Genomic DNA, 23,745 nt, shown 5'->3' on the forward strand with positions numbered 1-23,745 from the left:
GTTGAATGAATTGAAAGCCAAGCATGAAAATGGGACAGATATATTGGGCATATGGGACTCTTTCCTCCCTATGTTTAAGCTCCCTCAGGTCAACCAGTTCCCTGAACTAATCCACCTGTGTGCTGCACATTATGATGCTTCTCAGAGGGCAGTTGTTGACCCATCTGGTTTAGTACTTTTCTATGTTACCCCTCAAGCTATCAGAGACATGCTTTGCTTCAACACTTAGAAGAAGTTGGTCCCTTTGTCACTAGTGAACCTGATACAACAAGGGGCTAAACTGATAGATGCTCAAATTATCAAACTTAATCAATTATACATTAACTCTGAGATTGTGATGTACCCTCCAATTGGTCATGTATATCTCAATGGGCTGGGCAGAGACCTCGCAGATATGATTTGTCCCATCTTGGGATATAATTCAATTGAGCATATTGATGCAACTGTGCTGGTAATGATGCTTATGTTTACTCCTGGCAAGTCACCAATCTGCTATGACTATGCCACCTACATATCAGACAAGATTCATGAGCAATTGATGAATTTGGCGAGAGAAAGGATGTTCAGATACACCTCCTACATTTACCATTTGATCTTGTACCATCAACATGAGAAATTTCACTTTTCAATCAAAAGAATGGATGCCCAAGGCAATCCCAGATCAGTGGTCTATTGGTCCTCTGTCTTCCACACTACACCTGAGTCTCCATACACTTACTGTGAATTCATAGATCTGTTTGTCCATCCAGCTATGGCAATGTTGATGAGCTCGCCCCCTCCAAGACTCACTGATGACATGCAAAGAATTCTTCAGCTGTCCAAATCTTACAGCATTGGGGATTGGTACTTCTACCAAAACCACACCGTCATCAGGATATATGGGTGTGATTTGCCTCCATTCAGATTACCTAAGTATGTGCCTATGAGGCTATTTGCCCTAGAGTATTTTAGGCAATTTGGCAGAGTTAATGTGCTTCACTTTTCAGGAAAAGGCAAAAATGCACAGTTAAAAGTGAAAAGCCAACTTGGCCATCTCATCTATAACGAGAGGGAGCAAGGATGGAGGGAAGCATATAGAATGCTTGAGTTCCTTGGCCTCCAAACAAGTTTCCCATGGACACCCTATGACCCTAACCATTTTATAACAATGAGGAGGCTCAAATATAAGTTGTCTGCCTATGATCATCATAGTATCCCTCACATTGAAAAATATGCTAATCAAGACAAATGGAGGAGAGGGACCCTAGAAGAGCCTGTATCACAAGAAGAGCTAAATCTGAGGGCAGTAAGGAATCTAAGGAAGATGGCTGACCTTGAAATTTGTTCACAGGTGAGCTCACTTCCAAGCACACAAATTGGAGCAGCTGCATCCTCCTCAACTGCCCAACAGCGAACTACAAAAGCTGTTGAAAACATATCAGAGAAGGGAAAAGAAAAGGAAATGGAGAAAGAGCCACAGCAGCTAGATAAAGAACAGTGGCAAGCAGAGCAGCAACAACATCAACAACAGCAGGAAAGGCAGCATGAAGAAGGGCAACCTGACAGACAGCAGCCCTTGCAGCAGGAAAGAGTGGTGGATACCCCAACTTCCACTGAGCAACAGGCTCAAAACATAGTGCCTCCTAGGCCAGAAGTCACCACTGATGCCTCGGTCCTCCAAACTCCTCAAAAGGAGGATACATTTGTTTTTAGGAAAAGGGATAGAGAAACTCCTCTCACTTCATCTATCAACCAGGGAGAGAAGAGACAAAGATTAAATGACTTTTCTGAGGATGATGCAGCAATAAGACAAGCATTGGGCATGGGCCCACCCAGCAGAGAAGCTTCAGCAAGTTCCTTCCAGCAGGAACAGGACAGGACCATGGGAGGGGAGGTCAGCTCCTCCAGCCAACAAAAAGAAGGACGAATAAGCATCAAACAGCAATTTATAGACATCAAAAGGAGGAATGATCCTATCAAAGTACAGCTGTACAATCACCTGCTAAACATGGCTCCTACTAATCAGCAGAGACTTATGTCTGCTTTTGATGTAGGTGAAGGCAAAATGATTATGAGCCATTTTTTGCCCACAGCACTGCAACCCCAATCTGCCTCAGATTACCTCAGGACTAACCTGGAGGTCATGGCCAAAGACATACACCCAATGGACAAAATTGAACTGCATAAACAGACTGGTGAGATGGTGTATGCCTCCTTGGCAGATGAAACATTGGAAAATTATAAGCTAAAGAGCAGCCTCAATGCCACAGCCTCTCAACTGGAATTGGAGAAAGCATCATCCCAGGCGAAGGACAACAGAATAAGGTCCCTGGAAGACATAATCATCGAAATTGGGCATAATCCCAAAGATATTGCAGGGATACAGGAAATCTTGAAGTTGAGGGATGCTGACATGGCTGCCATGAGGAAGAAAATCAAACTCCCAGCCACCATGCACCCTCAGACAGATGAAGTAGCCCAACAAAGGCAGGAGAAAGACACCACAAATTTGTTGATCTCCATTTATAAAGAGCTTGTTCAAGCACAAGAGAAATTAGGAGAATCAGAGGCTGCAAAGGCAGCATTGCAAGCAGCATTAAAACAAAGAGAAGAGGGTCAGACCTCTCAGCCTCCTCCTCAAATCATAAATCTTGAGGAAACTGCTCCTATCACTGCTCCTCCTCCTCAAAAGACTGAACAGACAGCAACATCTACTTCAGCAGCGCCAACAACTACAGAGCAGGCCCAAAGCCTGGATATGCAAAAGCTGAAGAATGAAATCCAAATCCTGGAAGCTCAAATGACAGAGTTAAATGAGACCAAGGATAAGTTGGCCAAGGTAAATGACAGACATGATAAATCAAAGAGAGAAGTGGCAGAAAAGGGCAGGGAAATCAAAGTCCTCAAAGACAAGATCAAAGAGCTAGAGAATGAGCTCAAGTTAGATAAGGTGGTGGTTGAGTTTAAAACAGTGCTGTGGGCTAACATTGGTCAATCTATCAATGTGCAATGGCCATATATTGAGACAATCCATGAGCAATTAGAGCTCATCCCAAAGGCACAGAAGGAGATTTACAGATCAAGAGCTTCATTGGGCAATATGCCTAAAGTGGCCACCAGAATGATCAATGTACTTAACCATAGAACGAGTTCTCAGTTGGCTACCATGGGAATTACAAACAGAACTGAGACTATCCAAATGGTCAAAAGGGTTCTCACACTGAGAAACTTAGTGCAGACATTGGAGAGAAGAACCCAGGATATGCAAACTGAGGTGAACAAGTTTTTGGAAAAGTTTCAAATGTTAGAAAGCAGAGGACTCCCTGGCTTACTGAACAGCGCAGGGAGATTGTTCACACATGACCAGTATGCTAAAAGGGTCAATACATTTGCCACTAGCCAGATCAGTGATAAGCCCAGCACCTCAGAGGAAACAGGGCCAGCCACAGGATAGTCCCTTTACGACAGAGTCGAGAATCTGTTTTTTATAATGAATGAGATCAATCACCTGTTTGGGGTGGCTCCCAATTTCTTCAAGTACACAGAGGCAGAGGAGACAATGGATGCTATTCTCAAGCATCAACTCCCTACGCAAGAATGGTGGACAAACGCAATACAGAAGATTTTGTAAACAGGGAGTCACTTAACAATTTTGTTTCTTAAAAAAATATATCAGTGGTCATGCAAAGCAAAGTTTAACAAAATCAGCATGCACGACGGATTAAAGCTGAGCCAACTCAGCAGATGGATCAGCCAACAAAGCAGAGATAGAAGACTACAGCTGGCAGGGCCGAGAAAATACAGTGCAGCAGGAAATAAAGGCGCATTTATCAGCATTAAAGCAGAGCGGCTCAACCGACTCAATGATCTCCAAAGGTCAAATTATCCTCTGACAGACATAAAAGGCATTTATGCGGCATTTAAAGTTGTAATAACTTCTTCTCTACTTTCTGAACAAATTTATGAAGATATTTTCTCTCTCAGATGACTCAATGCCTGAGATATTTTGTATACGCATTTCTATAAAGCCCCCTTCGCATGAGCTTGCAAGGGTTGTTGTTGATTTCTCCTGAAGAAGTTCTTATGCTGTAATCCTTTCAGAAGTTAATAAAGAAAGCAATGGAATTTCTCGGATTTCTGAGGTGTTGGATGTGTTCTGGTGTCTGTTGATAACTGCTGGATTCCTGTGTATTTCACCATACAATAAGTCTCTGTATCTCTCTCTGTCAATTAGTTGTTTTGTTATAATCCATATATGTTATCTGATTTCAATACTAAGCAACAAGGAAAAAGAATAACTTTCAGGATTTACTCACTGAGTACCCTGAGTTCAATCTCTGTTGTTTATGAATGTTTTCTTCAGCTGTAATCTAGATAAGTGTAATTCTTAATTGCTGCACTTTCAGAATACACCTTTCACAGTGGCCTTTGTCACAGGAATTCAAGTTTTGCTCCTGTGCAGTGTGTTCACCTTCACCTCACCAACTTAATAGAAAATTCTTAAATGCTTTCTGTTGGTTGACATACATCACCATTTAAGCTAATTTTGTTTGTCTAAAATACACAATAGGCCCTGCAGTTTGAACACCACCAACCCAGCGTATCAGATCATTTCACAACTCCAGACTCCATTGCCCAATGGTATTACACTATCTAAATACTACATCATAAGACCTAAAAGAAATCCTTCAACCAAAACATAAACCAAAACCTGAGCATAATAGCTAGCCTAAAACACCATCATAACAGAGACAAATCATAAAGAGAGAGCCCTCTCTGATCACAGTTTGGCTAGAAGCTGTGATCCAAAGATTAGTTAGTGGTTACCCCGGCCGTATTCCCTAGGGAGTCATAGGGAACAACCTGGGTGTTAACAAATGCCATGGTGGAGGAGCATGACTCCATAGTTTGTAACAATGTTTGGGATGTGGTCCTGAGACCGGAGGATAAGCTCGTTGTGAGCTCTCGTTGGCTTTACAAGGTAAAGCAAGCTGCAGATGGTAGTGTGGAGAAGCATAAGGCTATATTTGTGGTCCGTAGCTTTTCACAGGTAGAGGGGATTGACTATAATGAGACCTTTGATCCTGTTGCAAGGTACTCATCAATCAAATCTATATTGGCACTATCAACGCAAATGGGTTGGAAGATGCATTAGATGGATGTGAAGAAAACCTTTCTTAATGACACGATTGAGGAAGGGGTGTACATAGAGCAACCTGAAGGTTTTGAAACCTTCGACTGTAAGTCGCATATGTGTCGACTCAAGAGAGCGTTGTATGGGTTGAAGCAAGCACCTCGTGCTTGGTACACTAGGATAGATAGCTACTTCACCGAGTTGGGCTTCACGAAGAGTGAAGCAGATGTGAACCTATACCACATAGTGGTGGAAGGTAAATTGTTGATCATTGTACTTTATGTTGATGATCTCATATTGATAGGTGATGATCAGCTGATCAAATCTTGCAAGGAGGACCTTGCAAGAGAGTTTGAGATGAAGGACTTGGGGCTCATGCATTACTTTCTGGGCATGGAAGTATGGTAGGGTGATGGGGAGCTGTTTGTGTCTCAAGGCAAGTATGCCAACGAGATACTCAGGAGGTTCCACGTGAAGAGCTGCAAGCCTATGGAGACTCCTTTCGCTGGTAACTGGAAGAAGGAGGTTGCTACTCCGGGAGAGGTAGTCAAAGCTATTGTTTACAGGCAGCTTGTGGGTTCACTCATGTACTTAGTGAACACACAACCAAATTTATGATATGTAGTTAACCAACCAAGTCAAGTGATGGTTAGGCCTACCAAGATGTATTGGAAAGCGACAAAGCATGTATTGAGATACCTCAGGGGCACTACTCGGTACGAATTATCGTACAAACGGATAGAGGGAGTGAAGCTTCAAGGCTTCAAGGATGAAAATTGGGCAGGGAGTCCATCTGACCGAAAAAAACACATCAGGAGGGATTTTCAGTGTTGGGTCAACGACAGTTTCTTGGTACAACAGGAAACAGAGATCGGTTGCACTCAGTTCGACAGAGGCAGAGTACATGGTTGCAAGTTAGGCAACATGTGAGGCCATCTGGATGAGGAAGATCCTGGTTGGTTTGCTTAGTCAGCGGATGGATCCGACAGTGATTTACTATGATAATCATAGTTGTATCAAATTCTCCGAAAATCTAGTTTTTCATGATAAACAATGTAAACTTTGAAACGGGAACTGATATTGTTACCCGTTTCGTAGAGATAGCAAAAAAGTGACCCGATTTTGAAAATGGGTGATGCAGAACACACATGTTTTTTTAGAGCATAGTTTTTGGCACTATAATTTTTTTTATGTACATTGCGTTTTAGAATGGTAGTGATTTTCATGCTGATTTTAAAAAAATGGTAATTCTACACTAGGCCCTTTTTTTAAAAAGCCTTTTTTTTTTTTTTTCTTTTTTTTCTTTTTTACTTTTTTACTTTTAATTTTCTAATGTATGAAATGTAAATAATTATTTTCTAAATTTAATAATCTTTGAAGTGGTCTTCTTCTTCATATATATATATATATATATATATATATATATTTTGTAGTGAGGTTTTTATTGTTTTGCATATTTAAAGAAGAAGGTCGATATTTTGAATTTTCGATATTCTACATATTTATACATTGTTAATTAATTTTTCAATCCACATGAAATAATTGTCTCTAAAAAACAATAATTTTTAACAATTGACACAAAAATAACCAATTTTAACATAAATATAACTAAAAAACTACACGTTTGATAATTTTTTGCTAGAAATGACATGTCAAAACCACAATTTTTATAGGAATTTTTTAAGTAAAAATGGTTAAATAATAGTTTTTTTTTTTATGAATTTCATGTCAAAAAAAAAAATAATCACTTTTTTTTTTCAAAAAATAATGATTAACATAAAAATTAATGCGAAAATCACATAATACAAATATTGAATGCATAACAACCTTAATTGAGTGTATATTTTTTTCATAAAATATCAAAGTCAAAACATTACAAGTATAACTAATTAATAGTTACAAAAAAGGAGCTTGATTTCCAAGCATAACTTAAATTTAATCAACAATGTTACGTAATCCAAACTCTTCGTCCTCTAGAGTTTCATCATTGTCTTCTTCCACCATATTTTCTGCTTCATTTTGCTCATTTTCCTCTTCTAATGGATCTTTGATGTCTGCGAATCTCCCAATGTATGCCTTTCCAATCATTCTGTGTAATGGTGGTTGGGGTTCCTTTGTCTTTTTTGCCACACGTGATTCACTAAAGTCCCCTTTCTTCAACTCAATTTCTTGCATTGCATCTGGAAGAAATTGAAGAGCAATAATTCTTTGCTGAATGAAATTGCACTGTATTGGATCTTTTTCAATTGCAATGCAATTTCTTCCCTTTTGAAGGCAACATGCTAGTGTTGTACCTAATTATCAAGCACAAAAAAAATAATGAAGTAAATTAGTACAATGACATATTAATTAAGAAATAACATATTGAAATTCAATTCCATATAATAAAACTTACCTGAGCCAGAAAATAAATCTAGAACCCAATCTCCTTCATTTGAACATATGTCTATAAGATAGTTAATCAATAACTGTGGTTTTTGATAAATGTTAACTATCTCTCATTTTGCTTCTTTGTCTTCATATGTTAGTTTTCTCACAACAGCATCATAAGTCAGTATTTGGCTATGACTCTTTCCATCTACCCGATTAAAAATCATAGACATATAGCTATCATATCATCTTTTGCCCAACTATCAATATGGATGAACTCACAATCATTTATAAATAGTTGATCTTCACGGTTAAGAAGATTTGACTTTTGCCTGTAACATGAAATAGTAAAAGTTCAATTAACTTGTACATAAATGAATTTTTCAACATTAATCAAATATACATTTTAAACGTCTTACCATGTAAGCTGCATCCTTGAATTTGTTTTCCCCTTGAAGCTTGACAATAACATTGCCAATTGTGTGTCTGAATGAAATGTCACAAATCTCCATAATGGTGATGACATGACTTCTAGAAATCCTGCAACCACTTTACTAAGAGCTTGATAAGTATAAGGGTCACTATCATAGTCAATGTTTGGAATATTGAAACCATGGGGAATATCTGCAATAACTAGGGCATAATCCCTTTTAGGTACGAGTTTAGCAATGTCTTCACAGTCATTTTGTACTACTTGATATTGAATAGTGTCTAGCCCATTCCAAATGAAATGAGTAAGAGTTGGATCAAGTTCAACATTCTTAATACATTGCTTCTTCAGTTTTTCAATCTTTATTTTTTCAATAAAGGTTCTGAAACTATCTAGTGCCCCATTATCATCCTTTTTCATCTTTTATAAAATAAACAAATATATGTGTAAGTTATAAATTAAAAATAGTACACAAATGAATAAAAATGAATGTATAAATCAACATACCTTTTTAAATGCAAGATAAAAAAAATTAATGTTGATGTAGAACTTGAATCTCGATAGTTGCATACAACATCATCCCAACTATCTTCATTCAATAATTTAATCATTTGTTCTTGAATTTTCATGTAAAATTTGTGACTGCATAGATAAAGTAAAAAAAGTTAATATAATGATATGTATAACAAATACTACCAAGAACAATATGTTATATTTAAAAGAAAATTATAATCTAGAAATAAATAAAAATAATTCAACAAACTTACTTTTGAAATTCCTCAGACATTTCCTCCAATGATAATTCCCCTGACCTCACACAAGATAATATTGCTTTGAAAATTTTTTCATCCTTCACTCTTTGCAATGCTCTCCAAGGTGTGATAGTCATATCTTCTGGAAGCTGCTTCATTTCAGGACCTGATTTATTGTTGCCACATATCAATGGTTTAAACTTTTTGACCTTCTAGTTTTTAGTGCCAATGTTCTCCCACATGCTAAAAATCTCATTAATCAACTCCCATATCTCTCCAGTTCTAAATGCCAATTGGAAAATGTTATCAACACCTCTGAATAAATCACTAAATTTGCCACCTTTGCCACCTTTTGAATTGATTTTCTCTTCAATTTGATAGCTTATTTCCATACAACATTCCTTTCGGAAATCTATAGTAACATTTATCCTATCCCCACCACATTTTTCTTCAAATTCACTATGAATAAATCTAACCCTTTAGATGAAATTCATAGACATCCTATATTCATTATCTGAATTATGATCCCATGCCACTAACTTTGCTTCTGTATCTGATAAACCAGCATAAATGAGACATTTCATTGTTTCAAAACGTGGGTTATTGGGATATTCCTCCATCAATTGTCTTTGAACTTCTACAGAATGGTTCCCCCCAAGCACATAATAATTGTATTCAAAACATTTTGACTTTTCAAATGCTTCTTTGTTGGGAACTTGAATTGGATCAATAAGAAGCACTTAATTAACCACATGAGCATATGGATTGTACCTCATCAATGTCTTCAAGTTGTGAACATGCAGATGATGTGGCTTTCTTATTTGATATTGACATTGTCCTTCACTTGCCTTATAGATTTGTCTGACATTAAGCTGAAATGTACGACCACCCTCAATTAACTTTCTCTTTGTCAAATTCTATCGAATGGCATTTTGTTTTGTTTTGATAATTCCATCCTTAAATTAGCTCCTGGTGTAATGATTTCTCTGCTTTCTTTTGAAGTTTCACTTGGTTCTTGACTGTTGGTAATGACTACTTCAAAATGTTCAACTTTACTTTTCTTCTTCATAACATTCTCATCATCAACTATAACAGATTTATTCTTGGGCATTGTTACTTTTGGTTTTTTACGGCTCTTCTCAGTTCCAATTTCATCCTCAGTAACGACAACATATTCTTCACTGCCAGTTTCAACTTCCTGAGAATCGCCCTGCCACCCTGCGGGTGGGCGGGCCGGCCATCCCCATTGCCCCTAACCTACAGGCCCGTTTGGCCGCCGTGAGCTTTACCGGGCCCACCATGCCCACAGCGGACGTAGTGGGTAAATTTGGCCCGCAAAAAGTTTTAATTAAAAAAAAAAACAAAACAAAAACAAAAACAAAAACAAAAAACTTCATTAAACTTATTTAATATTAAAATTTGCAAGGAAAAAAAATTAACTAACCTTTCAATTGCGAGAATTTTCCGTTGAATATGTTGTTGATAGCAATATAGCTGCTCCACAAATTCGCTCCAAGTCTTTCAACGAATCTCAAAAAACCTTGATGTGATGTAAGTAATAGTGATTTTGGAATTTATTATATAGGTGAAATTACGGAGATGTTTTACCGTACGATTAATGTGGGATTAATTTTTTTTTATTTTTTTTTTATGGCGATATAGGAAACTATGATAAAGCGAATATTATGGAATTGTTTTACAACGCGGTGAATGTGGGATTAATTTGTTTTAGAATATATTATAAAAATTAAAAAAAAACATTCAATTGTTTAGTAAATATTATATACTTTAACTATTAAAATAATTTAGGTAAAAATTTTAGTTTACAATTTTAACTTTAAAGATTTATTTCATAAAAAAAAATTAATTAACATTTTTTAATAAATTGCAGAATAAAATAATGAAGGGAAATAAATCTAACAAAATTTTTGGAGGGAAATATTTTGGCAAAACTTTTTGGGAGGAAAATTTTTGGAGGGGAAATTTCATTCTCTAAGCTATATAATATCTTTATGAGACTCTGCATTTGTATCATTCAACTTCTTCTATTTGAAAGGGATGGATTCTCCTGATAGTGAAGTTTCGCGTTGTACAACATCAACATCTTCATCGCGTAACAACTATATTCATATTGATGAATATAACGAAAATTCTTCCACTATGAATATAAAGTCAATTCTTCCACTTAGTCCTAATCCTAAGGACTATGAGAGCAACACTGATGAAAGAGGGGATGGAGAATTTCAAATAAATAAAGAGTCACAGATTCCACTTAATCCTAATTCTAAGGACTATGAGAGCAGCAGTGATGAAGAGCATGATGACGAATTTCAAAAGAATAGAGTGTCACGGTGTCCACTTAGTCCTAATCTTATGGACTATGAGAGCAACAATGATGAAGATCATGATGATGAATTTCAAAAGAATGGAGTGTCACGATGTCCACTTAGTCCTAATTCTAAGGACTATGAGAGCAACAGTGATGAAGAGCATGATGATGAAGTTCAAAAGAATGGAGTGTCATGGTGTCCACTTAGTCCTAATTCTAAGGACTATGAGAGTAGCAATGATGAAGAGAATGATGATGAATTTCAAAAGAATGGAGTGTCACAGTGTCCACTTAGTCCTAATTCTAAGGACTATGAGAGCAACAGTTATGACGAGCATGATGATGAATTTCAAAAGAATGGAGTGTCACGGTGTCCTCTTAGTCCTAATTCTAAGGACTATGAGAGCAACAATGATGAAGAGCGTGATGAAAAATTTCAAAAGAATGGAGTGTCACAGTGTCCTCTTATTTCTAATCCAATGGACTATGAGACCAGCAGTGATGAAGAGTATGATGACAAATTTCAAAAGAATGGAGTGTCACGGTGTCCACTTAGTCCTAATTCTAAGGACTATGAGAGCAACAGTGATGAAGAGCATGATGATGAATTTCAAAAGAATGGAGTGTCACGGTGTCCACTTAGTCTTAATTCTAAGTACTATGAGAGCAGCAGTGATGAAGAGCGTGATGATGAATTTCAAAAGAATGGAGTGTCATGGTGTCCACTTAGTCCTAATTCTAAGGACTATGAGAGTAGCAGTGATGAAGAGCGTGATGATGAATTTCAAAAGAATGGAGTGTCACGGTGTCCTCTTAGTCCTAATTCTAAGGACTATGAGAGCAGCAGTGATGAAGAGCGTGATGAAAATTTTCAAAAGAATGGAGTGTCACGGTGTCCTCTTAGTCCTAATACAATGGACTATGAGACCAGCAGTGTTGAAGAGCATGATGACAAATTTCAAAAGAATGGAGTGTCACGGTGTCCACTTAGTCCTAATCCTATGGACTATGAGACCAGTAGTGATGAAGAGCATGATGAAAAATTTCAAAAGAATGGAGTGTCACAGTGTCCTCTTAGTCCCAATCCTATGGAATATGAGAGCAGTAGTGATGAAGGGCATGGTGAAGCACTTACTCCTAATCCTAATGACTATAAAGGTAGTAGTGACAAAGGACAGGATGTAGCATTTTCAGTAAGTAAACAGTCACATTTTCGACGTACTCCTAATTCTATGGACTATTACAGCAACACTGACAATGCACACAAGGAAGAATATCCAATAAACATCGAGTCAAATTTTCCATTCAGCTCGAATTCTAAGGACTATGACAGTAGCACTGAAGAAGGGAAGATGAAGAATATCCTCCAAGTCAGTATTTGAAAAGCACAACTGATCATAGTGTGGATAACATTCCTCTTAATGATGATGAAAATCCTTATACAAATGATGATCCAATGATGGAGATGTTGCCAAGAAATATTGTATCGAGGAGTAGGAGCAGACCTTTTCGTATCAATGCAAGATGTTCTAGTTATACAAGGGGTAGAGCAGAATATCTAATGAGAAGAAGTTCTATTAGCGCTCTCATTTCAAGTGAATGTTGTCAAAAAAATTGCTTGAAACATATGGATTTCAAATTTGCATTAGAGAGAAGGAAGAGATATTTGTCAATGAATAAAAGCATGCAAAATTCATATTTAGTTGGGTGCATGCAATCTACATTGTCAGGTTATGATTATCATATTGGGTCTTTATTTATTTGTAGAAAGGCTTTCAAAATGTTTCATTCGATTGGGAATTTTCGTCTCTCGAGAATTCAAGAAAATTTGGAAAAGGATCCCACATTTTATTCAGAAGTACGTCATAAAAGACAATTTGGGCCATTATCAAATACTGCAATGTCATGGATGAAAGTTTTCTTTTCAAAGCATGGAGAGTGTATGCCAAATAGAGAGACAATACATATTCCAGATAATTTTTCAAGACGATAAATCTACAACTTATACAAAGAATATGCAGAAGGTGCTGAGGGACATGGCCGATTTATTACATATCAATATTTTGTGAAGGTATGGAAGAAAGAATTCAACAATGTCCGTATTCCTAAGAAGATAAGGATGGGGATTTGCAGTACATGTGCTTCTCTTAAATAAAAAAGGGATAAATGTGAAGGGTTAGAAAGAGGTAAGCATTCATAACTTTAACTTTTAAAATTGTATAGTCATCAACTATGAAAACATATTTCTTAATGGCTTTCTTTTATGTTGTGTAGATTCAATTTTCAAAGAACTTCAGGAGCATCACGAACAATAAACAAGTGAAAGGAAAAAGATGTACAAGCATCGAAAAAAGTGTTATGATAATCCGAATAAATATTTGGGTTTGATAATTAATGGTATGGACCAGAAGAAAACACTTTTACCACATTTTGTTTGCACACTCAAAATTTACAGGAGGAAAATTTTATTCAGTATCACTTAGTCGGTTGTATGGTCTTCAATGGGAAAATGTTGCCAAGGGTGTACTTCATAGCTCCAAATATTCATAATGATGCAAATCTGACAATAACCATAATTCATGATGTGCTTTCTCATTGGTCTGGTAATCTTCCTGAAGTTTTGTATCTACAATTGGACAACACTTGCCGTGAAAACAAAAATCGGGTTGTTTTTGGATATCTAAACATGCTTGTTGAATTGAGAATTTTTCAGAAGGTAAAGGTTGGTTTCCTTCTTGTTGGGCACACTCATGACCATATTGATCAGATGTTCAGTCATTTTTCAGTCACATTGAGGAGGAAGGAAGTTGGGAGCTTGCCATCATTAATTGAATGTATTAAGAAATCATACATGCCAGAGACTACTTTTGATGTGTTGGAAGAAACTGTTGACATGCGAAGGTTTATTCTGGGATTGCATGGTGAGGAGAAATGCATTGAACAACTTAATGACATTACCTTGCAACACCAATTTCATATCAAAAAAATTGGTGGGAAAACACTAATATGGGGCAAGAAGTATTCAACTACTGCAGAATGGGCATCGTCACCAGGTTTGGAATTTTTGAAGTTCATTCCAGATCATCCAATATTTGCATCAAAAATATTGTTCTAACAATCAGTTGGTGAAGTTCATAATGCACGTAGATAGAATAGAGATATAAATTATTCTGATTGCCTAGAAGAAATTAAAAAATGTATTAGATATACATATGAGTACTTTAACATTTCTGATTCAGTTTGGTGGGAGTCATTTTTCAATAATCAAAGTGATATCATTTCAACAACAACAAATGAAGATATTGTAGAAATTTTGAATAATAAACACTTATTCACAAAGATTATCCCGATTATACACTATTGCGGAATACATGCATAATACATAATCTCCTCTACGTTGATCATCAATTTAGCAGCATCAAAAACAATGAAACATCAATCGCATGCACACATTAACACAGTATGTAACCCGGGGAAAGCTTACAGCCGAAAACCCCACACTATCTATATGTTAATGATTGAGAACATGTAACAATACATAGTACAATACTCCTCACAAGTATCCAACACTATCTCCACCTGTTACACACAAAACTAGCTCAGATCCGAACAAGTCACAGGTTCAAATCTTCTCCACTGCTTTGCCTACCTCCATTGCACAATCCTGCAAGAGAATGAATGATGAATGGCTGATCCAAACTCCTATTTACCTTGGCTGATCCAAAATCACGTGAGCACAAGCTATAATTGCCTAGATATTGGCCCACACTGCGCAGTCCTCATTGGCATAACTCAATCCATGCATGTGCAAAATCTCATGCACAACTGATAGTCACAACTCACCCTTTCACTTACCTCTAACACCTGTCTCTGTTGAACTGTCCATGCACTGAGTTAACTGATGCATTCTTCAGTTGCTTTATGAGTTAATAATTAGTGAATTAATTAACAATCAATTCACACAACTCATCACTAGTGTATTCTTTAGTTAGACTAAATACAACTAGTTCAACTAAGTCAAACTGAACACAACTCCATCAACTCCACATCCAACTCCACATAACTCACATGCATGAGTTCTAACTGAAGTCCTCCATGCAATAGCTCAACTAACACATAAGAAACCACGTGATTCCTTTTGTCAGCTGCATATGCCACATCCGTATCTCGAACTGAAGTGCTCCAAGAGAATAAGATAATGTTTAGAGTCCAAATGTTACTAAGGGCTAATAATATTTGACTGTTTCTATTTTTTAGCCTGGCAGTCTAAAAATAGACTCTGATCACTCCGCTGTGAACCAAAAATAGAAGTCCATCTATTTTTCCCAACATGACCAGTCATCCATAAACAGCATCCTGCGACTCATAGACCATGATCCATATGTCTAAAAATAGACTTTGTGCCAAAAATACCCTGCGGGACCACTTAGTGAAGGCGACTCCTTTCCACTAAGCTCCATCATCTTGTTGCATTCTCAACACTCCCTCTCAACAAGATATGGATTATCAACAACCCCTATCCTACAACTCTGGAATGTTCTGCATGCAACATGATTCTCCGCTCCACTTGCTCCAACAACACTTGGAACAAAAACACTCCCAACTGACCACTCTGTTGGGCTAGGAACATACTCTGATGCTAAAGCTCTACCTGCTGCTGACAAGTGCTCCCTCTCTGACATCTGCGCTACTGCAACATCTCCATGCATCTTGCACCATTGCACACCTCTCCGTGCCACCTAGCACTGTGCAAAACACTTGTGCATCTCGCATTGCTGCAGCCTGCTAGCTATGCGCTGTCCTGGGATTCCCTACACTGTCGCTCTCTCTGCCACTCCATCTGCATCTGTCTCTACCCAATCAGTCAGTTCCTGCTACTCCACATCGGGGCTCCTGTAGCAAGGTCTCATAAAAGAGGTTGGGTACCTCAAGGATCCTGCCCCTCCTCCTTGGGACGATCAATCCACATCACCCCACCTCCTACCTGGAGGTATGGTTGCATGTGATTCCTCAGCCCTCCTGGCTCGAAGTTTCCCCCTACTGGAGGTCTCTGCATGAGTAGATGTCTCTACTCGATCTCCTCTCAGCTTCCCTTGTTGTGGCTGCTCCACAACCTCCTGAAGCTGCTGCACCAATCGTGGCTCCTCCACAATCGTCTGAGACTTCTTCTGGCTCTGCATGTTGAGAGATAATATACGCTCCCTCTCAACCACCAAGTCTCCATTAGTTGCCTTGCTTCTCAAGGCTTTGCATGCATCTTGAACCTCAAGAGCATACTCCGTGAACCAATCTGCTTCACCTGTCTAGTGATGATGTGTCTAAGGAAAACCTTTCCCTTACTGAGGACTACATCAAAGCCTCTGTCTTCCAGCATCGCGATCGACAACAAGTTTCTCTTCAGTCCTGGTACATACTTGACATCGGTCAAGGTAAGGTGAGCTCCATGCTCCCTCTAAAAAATAACCGTGCCTACACCTGAGACACTATACTTCTCATCATTACCCATCGCTATGAGTATCTGGAGATCTTTCTCCTCCAAAGTACTGAACAAACTTTTGTCACCGGCCATGTGGAAAGAAGCTCCACTGTCAAGAAACCAACCACTTCCCACCATAGATGAAACCATGCATGCGAAGAGTGTGAAATCCAACTCAAATTGTGAAGCAAGGGCCTCACCTTCAGATCCTTCCCTGGATCCCTTCTTGGATTTATTCTTTGGGCAATTAGTAGCATAATGGCCCAACTCATGACAACGAAAGCATCTCACCTTTGACTTGTCAACCTTCTTCCCATCATTGGAAGAACTGGATTTGGAAAGAGAACCCTTCACCTTCCCCTTCTTCACCTTACTCGCTAAGGCACAGTTCTCCTCATCATGCATGGATGAAGAACTATCTCTGGTGCTCCGTCTGATCTCCTCTTGCACAAGATCCGACCAAAGTCTCTCCCATCCTGGCAATTTCTCCCGACCATTGACAGAGTCCTGATAGGAATGCCAACTCTTCGGAAGACCAAGGAGAGCCAAGCTCACCAAGTCCTCATCATCGATAGTCACCCACACACTTCCCAGCTCATCCCGGCATTGGGTGAACTTCGTGAGATACCTAGGCATACTGTCTCCATTCTCACACTTAATGTTTCTGAGTTTATCCTTGAGCGCCAACTTCCTCTGGTTGCTCTTGCTTTGGAATAAATCTGTCAACGCTTTCCACATAAAGTATGGAGAAGCCTTTCCATGAAGGTTGGATACAATGTGATCCTTCACGCCCTCCAACATAATCCTTTGACACTTTGTTGTCTTCTTTCGCCAAGCCACAACTTCAGCAGCATTAGTAGGTTTTGGGAATTCAGCCTCTATGAACTCCTTCAGCCCATTGTCATCTAACACCGCCTCCATCTTGTCTTTCCATGCAATATAATTCGATCTGCCTTCAAGGGCATACTCCAATCGCAATCCGTTGAAAGACATTTCAACTTTGACACCAAGAAAACACTGCTGCAAATTAGAATTCCACCAGCTCAAAAACTCAACCGCTTCTGAACTAAAATTCGTGAGAACAAAGTATTTCTTGTACAGAGATTGACTGTATGGTCATTCACCGGATATCTCACCTTCCAAAAGAAGGATGAATCCAGAGGCTACCTGGCCTGATTACAAAATCTGCCTGAAGAAATAAAATGTAATCACTTTCTGAATAATAGATCTGATGATCAACTCTGCTTTGATACCATATAGAAATTTTGAATAATAAACACTTATTCACAGAGATTATCCCGATTATACACTATTGCGGAATACATGCACAATACATAATCTCCTCTACATTGATCATCAATTTAGCAGCATCAAAAACAATGAAACATCAATCGCATGCACACATTAACACAATATGTAACCCGGGGAAAGCTTATAGCTAAAAACCCCACACTATCTGTATATTAATGATTGAGAACATGTAACAATACATAGTACAATACTCCTCACAAGTATCCAGCATTATCTCCACCTGTTACACACAAAACTAGCTCAGATCCGAACAAGTCACAGGTTCAAATCTTCTCCACTGCTTTGCCTACCTCCATTGCACAATCCTGCAAGAGAATGAATGATGAATGGCTGATCCAAACTCCTATTTACCTTGGCTGATCCAAAATCACGTGAGCACAAGCTATAATTGCCTAGATATTGGCCCACACTGCGCAGTCCTCATTGGCATAACTCAATCCATGCATGTGCAAAATCTCATGCACAACTGATAGTCACAACTCACCCTTTCACTTACCTCTAACACCTGTCTCTGTTGAACTGTCCATGCACTGAGTTAACTGATGCATTCTTCAGTTGCTTTATGAGTTAATAATTAGTGAATTAATTAACAATCAATTCACACAACTCATCACTAGTGTATTCTTTAGTTAGACTAAATACAACTAGTTCAACTAAGTCAAACTGAACACAACTCCATCAACTCCACATCCAACTCCACAGAACTCACATGCATGAGTTCTAACTGAAGTCCTCCATGCAATAGCTCAACTAAAACATAAGAAACCACGTGATTCCTTTTGTCAGCTGCATGTGCCACATCCGTAGCTCGAACTGGAGTGCTCCAAGAGAATAAGATAATGTTTAGAGTCCAAATATTACTAAGGGCTAATAATATTTGACCATTTCTATTTTTTAGCTTGACAGTCTAAAAATAGACTCTGATCACTCCGTTGTGAACCAAAAATCGAAGTCCATCTATTTTTCACAACATGACCAATCATCCATAAACAACATCCTGCAACTCATAGACCATGATCCATATGTCTAAAAATAGGCATAGTCTAAAAATAGACTTTGCGCCAAAAATACCCTGCGGGACCACTTAGTGAAGGCGACTCCTTTCCACTAAGCTCCATCATCTTGTTGCATTCTCAACAAATATAGCTTTGAAAAATCCATTTATTTGGCCACAAAATGTGTCGAATGAACATGAGGAAATAAACATTGTTGAACAACAACAATCTCAAGGTATTTTTAATTCTTCACAGACAGAGGAAAGAGAGATGTATATTGGTTCCAAAAGATCTCGTGCACAATGTGGAGCCATGGAAGACCTTTACAAGGGTTCAGTATAGGATATTAAGGAGGGTTGCATGATCGCAGTGCTAGCAGATGGAGATCCCAAAGACTATCCATTATGGGTTGCTAAAGTTATAAAGGTCTTTACAGAAAATGAGGATGTTATAGGTGTTGAAGTACATTGGAATGCCACAAATACACACCCATTCAATGGTGTGTATAAGCCAGAGATGGTAGTTGACAAAAAAAATGGCGGAAAGAGAAAAAGAAAGGGTACAAATATGAATTGCCGCAGCACAGAGATCTTAAAATTGGAGGATGTTGACATACTTTTTTATGACTTCAATTTAACAAAGAGAGGAACTCTTCGCTTCAAGACGATAGACATTCTGAAAAGGTTGTTACCAGGAGGAACAATGTTGAGATGGGAGTCTGCTGAAACCAATCGTAGATCTAGAAGAATTTTGAAACCTGAAATGGTGGGCATGCATGTGGACTCAGATGGGGCACTAGTTGATGAAAGAGAAGAATATGGAACATCTTCATCAACATCCAGTCACTCATCTGAAGATGTGAATTCTGATGGTGTGTAAGAAAATATGAGTGATTTTGAATAATTGTTTAAGACAATTTATATAACTAATGTTTGCATCATATCTTGAAATAAAATTTTTGATTTCCATATGGTGTTAAATGAGAAGTTATGAGTCATTTTTATGTTGTTGGATTATATGTCTTAATTATGATAATTTTTATTGTTTAGAATATCTACAATGCAACATTAAATTAGAGATATAATGTATGTTTCATTCAATATACAAATAATGACATTTGAATTCATTTAGTCATGTAATTTGTTCATAATGTCATGGTTTTTTATTTTATGGTTGAAAAAATTCCAATTTCTTTTGTATCTAGCATGTTATGGTTGAAAACATGTTGAATTTATACGTAGGAAAGAAAAATGTTATTCTACCAAAAACATTAGTGTGTTTTTTTCCTCATAAACAACTTTTTTTGGCACATAAAAATTCGGTTTTACTAGCATTTTTTAAAAATGTTGAAAATTGACCCTAAAAAAAATCATCGTTCCAGTATCACCACTTTTTCGTTTTCAAGGTGTTTTTTGCACGAAAATTTCGTTTTCACTGCCATTTTTAAAACATGTTCAAAATTGACCCTAAAAAAAAAAACCATCGTTCCAGTATACACACTTTTCGTTTTTAGCACTGTTTTTGATGTTTTTTCGGGGTTTTTTTGGCCAGAGTTCTTGTTTTGAGTTTATAGTTCCCGTTTCAAAGTTTACATTGTTGATAGGTCCAAGCACATTGATATCCAATATCATCATCTACGAGATTGTGTATTGAGGCGAATCATGTTGTTAGAGTACAATCCCACGAAGTAGCAAGATGTTGACATTTTGATAAAGGCATTGTCAAGATGTAAATTCGAGTTTCATAGAGAGAGGGTCAGGGTAGCAGATAATCCCTTTCTTGTTGAGAGGGAGTGTTGAGAAATGGCAACAAGAAATTCTAGTTTAATTTGTCCTTGAATTAAACTGTGAATTAAAATCGAATTCTATTCTCATAGCAACTTGTAAATAGTTAATCAAGTTTAATTAACTTAGTTAGCTCGGGAATTTCAAATTGGAAGTATTTTGAAAGTCATGTAAGTGTTCTCCCTAAATTTTAGGGGTCCAGTATGAGTTTAGATTGAGTTGTAATTAGATAACTCAATTTATTGAGTTATAGTCAGTTAAACTAGTTACCGTTTGTTGAACTAGTAGAGGATTAACAATAAGTTAGTGCATTGGTGCATCCACAAGTGCTACTCCAGATAATTGAAGATTCACTCATCGGAAAATCATGCATGTCAATTTTGAGAAAGACCTATTTGAGACTAGAGTGCAAGGACAATGTACTATCAATTGTGTGATTTACTGAGTTGTAAATATCATGCATGCAATCAGGAAGAGGACCTAATTAGGATTGCGCAGTTTTTGAAGCATGAATTCCCTTTAAATACAGGCTATTCATCCTAGGAATTGCGCAAGGAAATAAGGGCTTGTCAAGCAATGGAAATTGGCTAGGTGTTGGCTAATAGCAGGCTTGTGAGGTAGAGAGTTGGATATACTTGTGCGGAATTGTTCTTGTGAGAGCACACTTTTTATCTTCACTCATATTTATGATAAATGCAATACAAATAGGTGGGGTTTTGAGCAATGGCTTTCCCCAGGAAAACTTATTGTGTTATGTGCCATTGATTTGTCTTCTTCTTGTTCATGTTGTTTTCATCGATCTATTAGCTTCCGCTGGTTGAAAGTAGAAGTAGATTCTTGCCTTGTCCCAAAATAATCCTTGATCAAGATTTAGTCCTTAGTCAATTGTTATACCAATGGATGTTTACCTAAATTTTGTTGGTGGTAAAGAGTAAGAAAAAGATCAACAATATTTATTTGGATTTATGATGATGTGAAGTAAATATGAGTAGGGTTTGCATTCTTTTTTGAGTGAGCATTTAAAAAATTAATAACTAAATAATCACACTTTTAAATTTAAATTTTGTTTATTTAAATTTCATTTGGTTTAGATGTGAACACAAAATAGTCCATTTAATTAAAAAATAACATATTCTCAAAAAATATATTACCTTTTAAACACAACGTTTTCCTAAATATAAACCTGCACAAGTTCTATGAATTTTTTAAATACCTTTAATATGGAAATCCATTACAATAAGGAAAAACGAGCCATTCTAATTTAAATCTAATTCACTTGACAACTTATCCATTTTGTTATATCCTTTTAAACACAATGTTTTCCTAAATATAAACATGCACATAACACATGCACAAGTTCTATGAATTTTTTAAATACCTTTAATATGGAAATCCATTACAATAAGGAAAAACGAGCCATTCTAATTTAAATCTAATTCACTTGACAACTTATCCATTTTGTTGTATAAATATAACAATGCAATTTAATGATTAAAAAATCTATTTAAGAGTTTAGAGTTGATTGAGCAATGTTATCTCCAATAAAAAGAGTACATTTGAGCTAGCATTTCGTGCATGACAAAAATTGTTATTGCTTAATTAAGAACCAAATGACATCAACTTCGGTGTAGGACAGTGGAAAAGACCTAAAGAAGTTTGGGAAGCATGTGTGTGTACATTTTGCACTAATGGAATCGGAAAAACATTTCGTTTTGGAATGTGATGCATTCAAAGACATCATAGAAAGTTACGAGAATATGTTAGCATTGGTTCTTGGCATTATTTTTTTAACAAGGAGATTGTTAGAAGGTTGGGCCAACTTATCATCAATTTATTGAGGCTAACATATCTAGATGGTAATCCACAAATAACGATGAGAAATTTTATTTCTACCAATTACTTTTATACAATATACATTATTTTCTAATTAAACACATATTTTCTATTCAAAAAATTAATAAAATTTACTTGCATTTATTATAATTTGAATTAAGCATGGGTAGGGTTTGCATTGTTTTTCTAATGAACATTTAAAAAATTAATAGCTTCTTAATCATTATTTATTTATTTTAATTTAATTATTACTATTATTGTAGGCGAATGCACAAATAGTCAATTTAATTAAATTATTATCTTTTAAACATAATGTTATCGTAAATATAAACATGCAAGTGACATATACATATACAAATTCTATGATTTTTCTAAAGACCTTTATGATGGAAATCCATTACAATCAAGAAAAATTAACCACTCTAATTTAAATCTACATCACTTGACAACCTATCCTGCAATTTTATATAAATATGATAATGTAACCTAGACCTGTATAACAACACATTTTTTTCTACTCAAACACATATTTTCTATTCAAAGAATCAACAAGATTTCATTGGATTTATGATGATTTGAAGTACAAAGGAATATGACTTGTATTCTTTTTTAATCTACATCACTTGACAACCAAATATGATAATGTAACCTAAACTTGTATAACAACACATTTTCTTTTTTTCTACTTGAACACATATTTTCTATTCAAAGAATCAACAAGATTTTTTTGGATTTATGATGATTTGAAGTATAAAGGAATATGACTTGTATTCTTTTTGAACCTACATCACTTGACAACTCAGCCATTTTGCTACATTTTATATAAATATGATAATGTAACCTAGACTCTCAAAATATATATTATGTTTTAAACCACAATGTTCTCTTAAATATAAAGTTGCAATTACAACACTCACGCACAAGTTCTATGAATTTTCCAAATACTTTTTAAAATGGAAATCCATTACAATTAAGAAAAATAAGCCATTCTAATTTAAATCTATCTCTCTTGACAACCTATCCATTTTGCTGCAACCACTCAAATTTAAATCTACCTCACTGGATAACCTATCATTTTTGCTGCACTTTTGTATAAATATGACAATGCAACATGTGATTCAAAAATTCACGTAAAAACTTAGAGTTGATTAGGCAATGTCATAGTAAAATCTAGCATATCTAAATTATAATCCACAAATCATTATGCCAAAATGTATTGCCATAGTCTAAACAAGCTTTAAATTTGTTTGAAAAATCATGGAAATTTCAGGAAGATTTTGATAAAATCTCACATAACTTTTTGTAAATCCAAGTTACAAGTGCCCAGGGTTTTTTTGACCATTGTGAATCTA

Source organism: Pinus tabuliformis, chromosome 4_1, assembly GCF_031772625.1.
Source record: "Pinus tabuliformis cultivar Carrire ecotype Pingquan chromosome 4_1, CPIR1, whole genome shotgun sequence".
NCBI classification, from domain to species: domain Eukaryota; kingdom Viridiplantae; phylum Streptophyta; class Pinopsida; order Pinales; family Pinaceae; genus Pinus; species Pinus tabuliformis.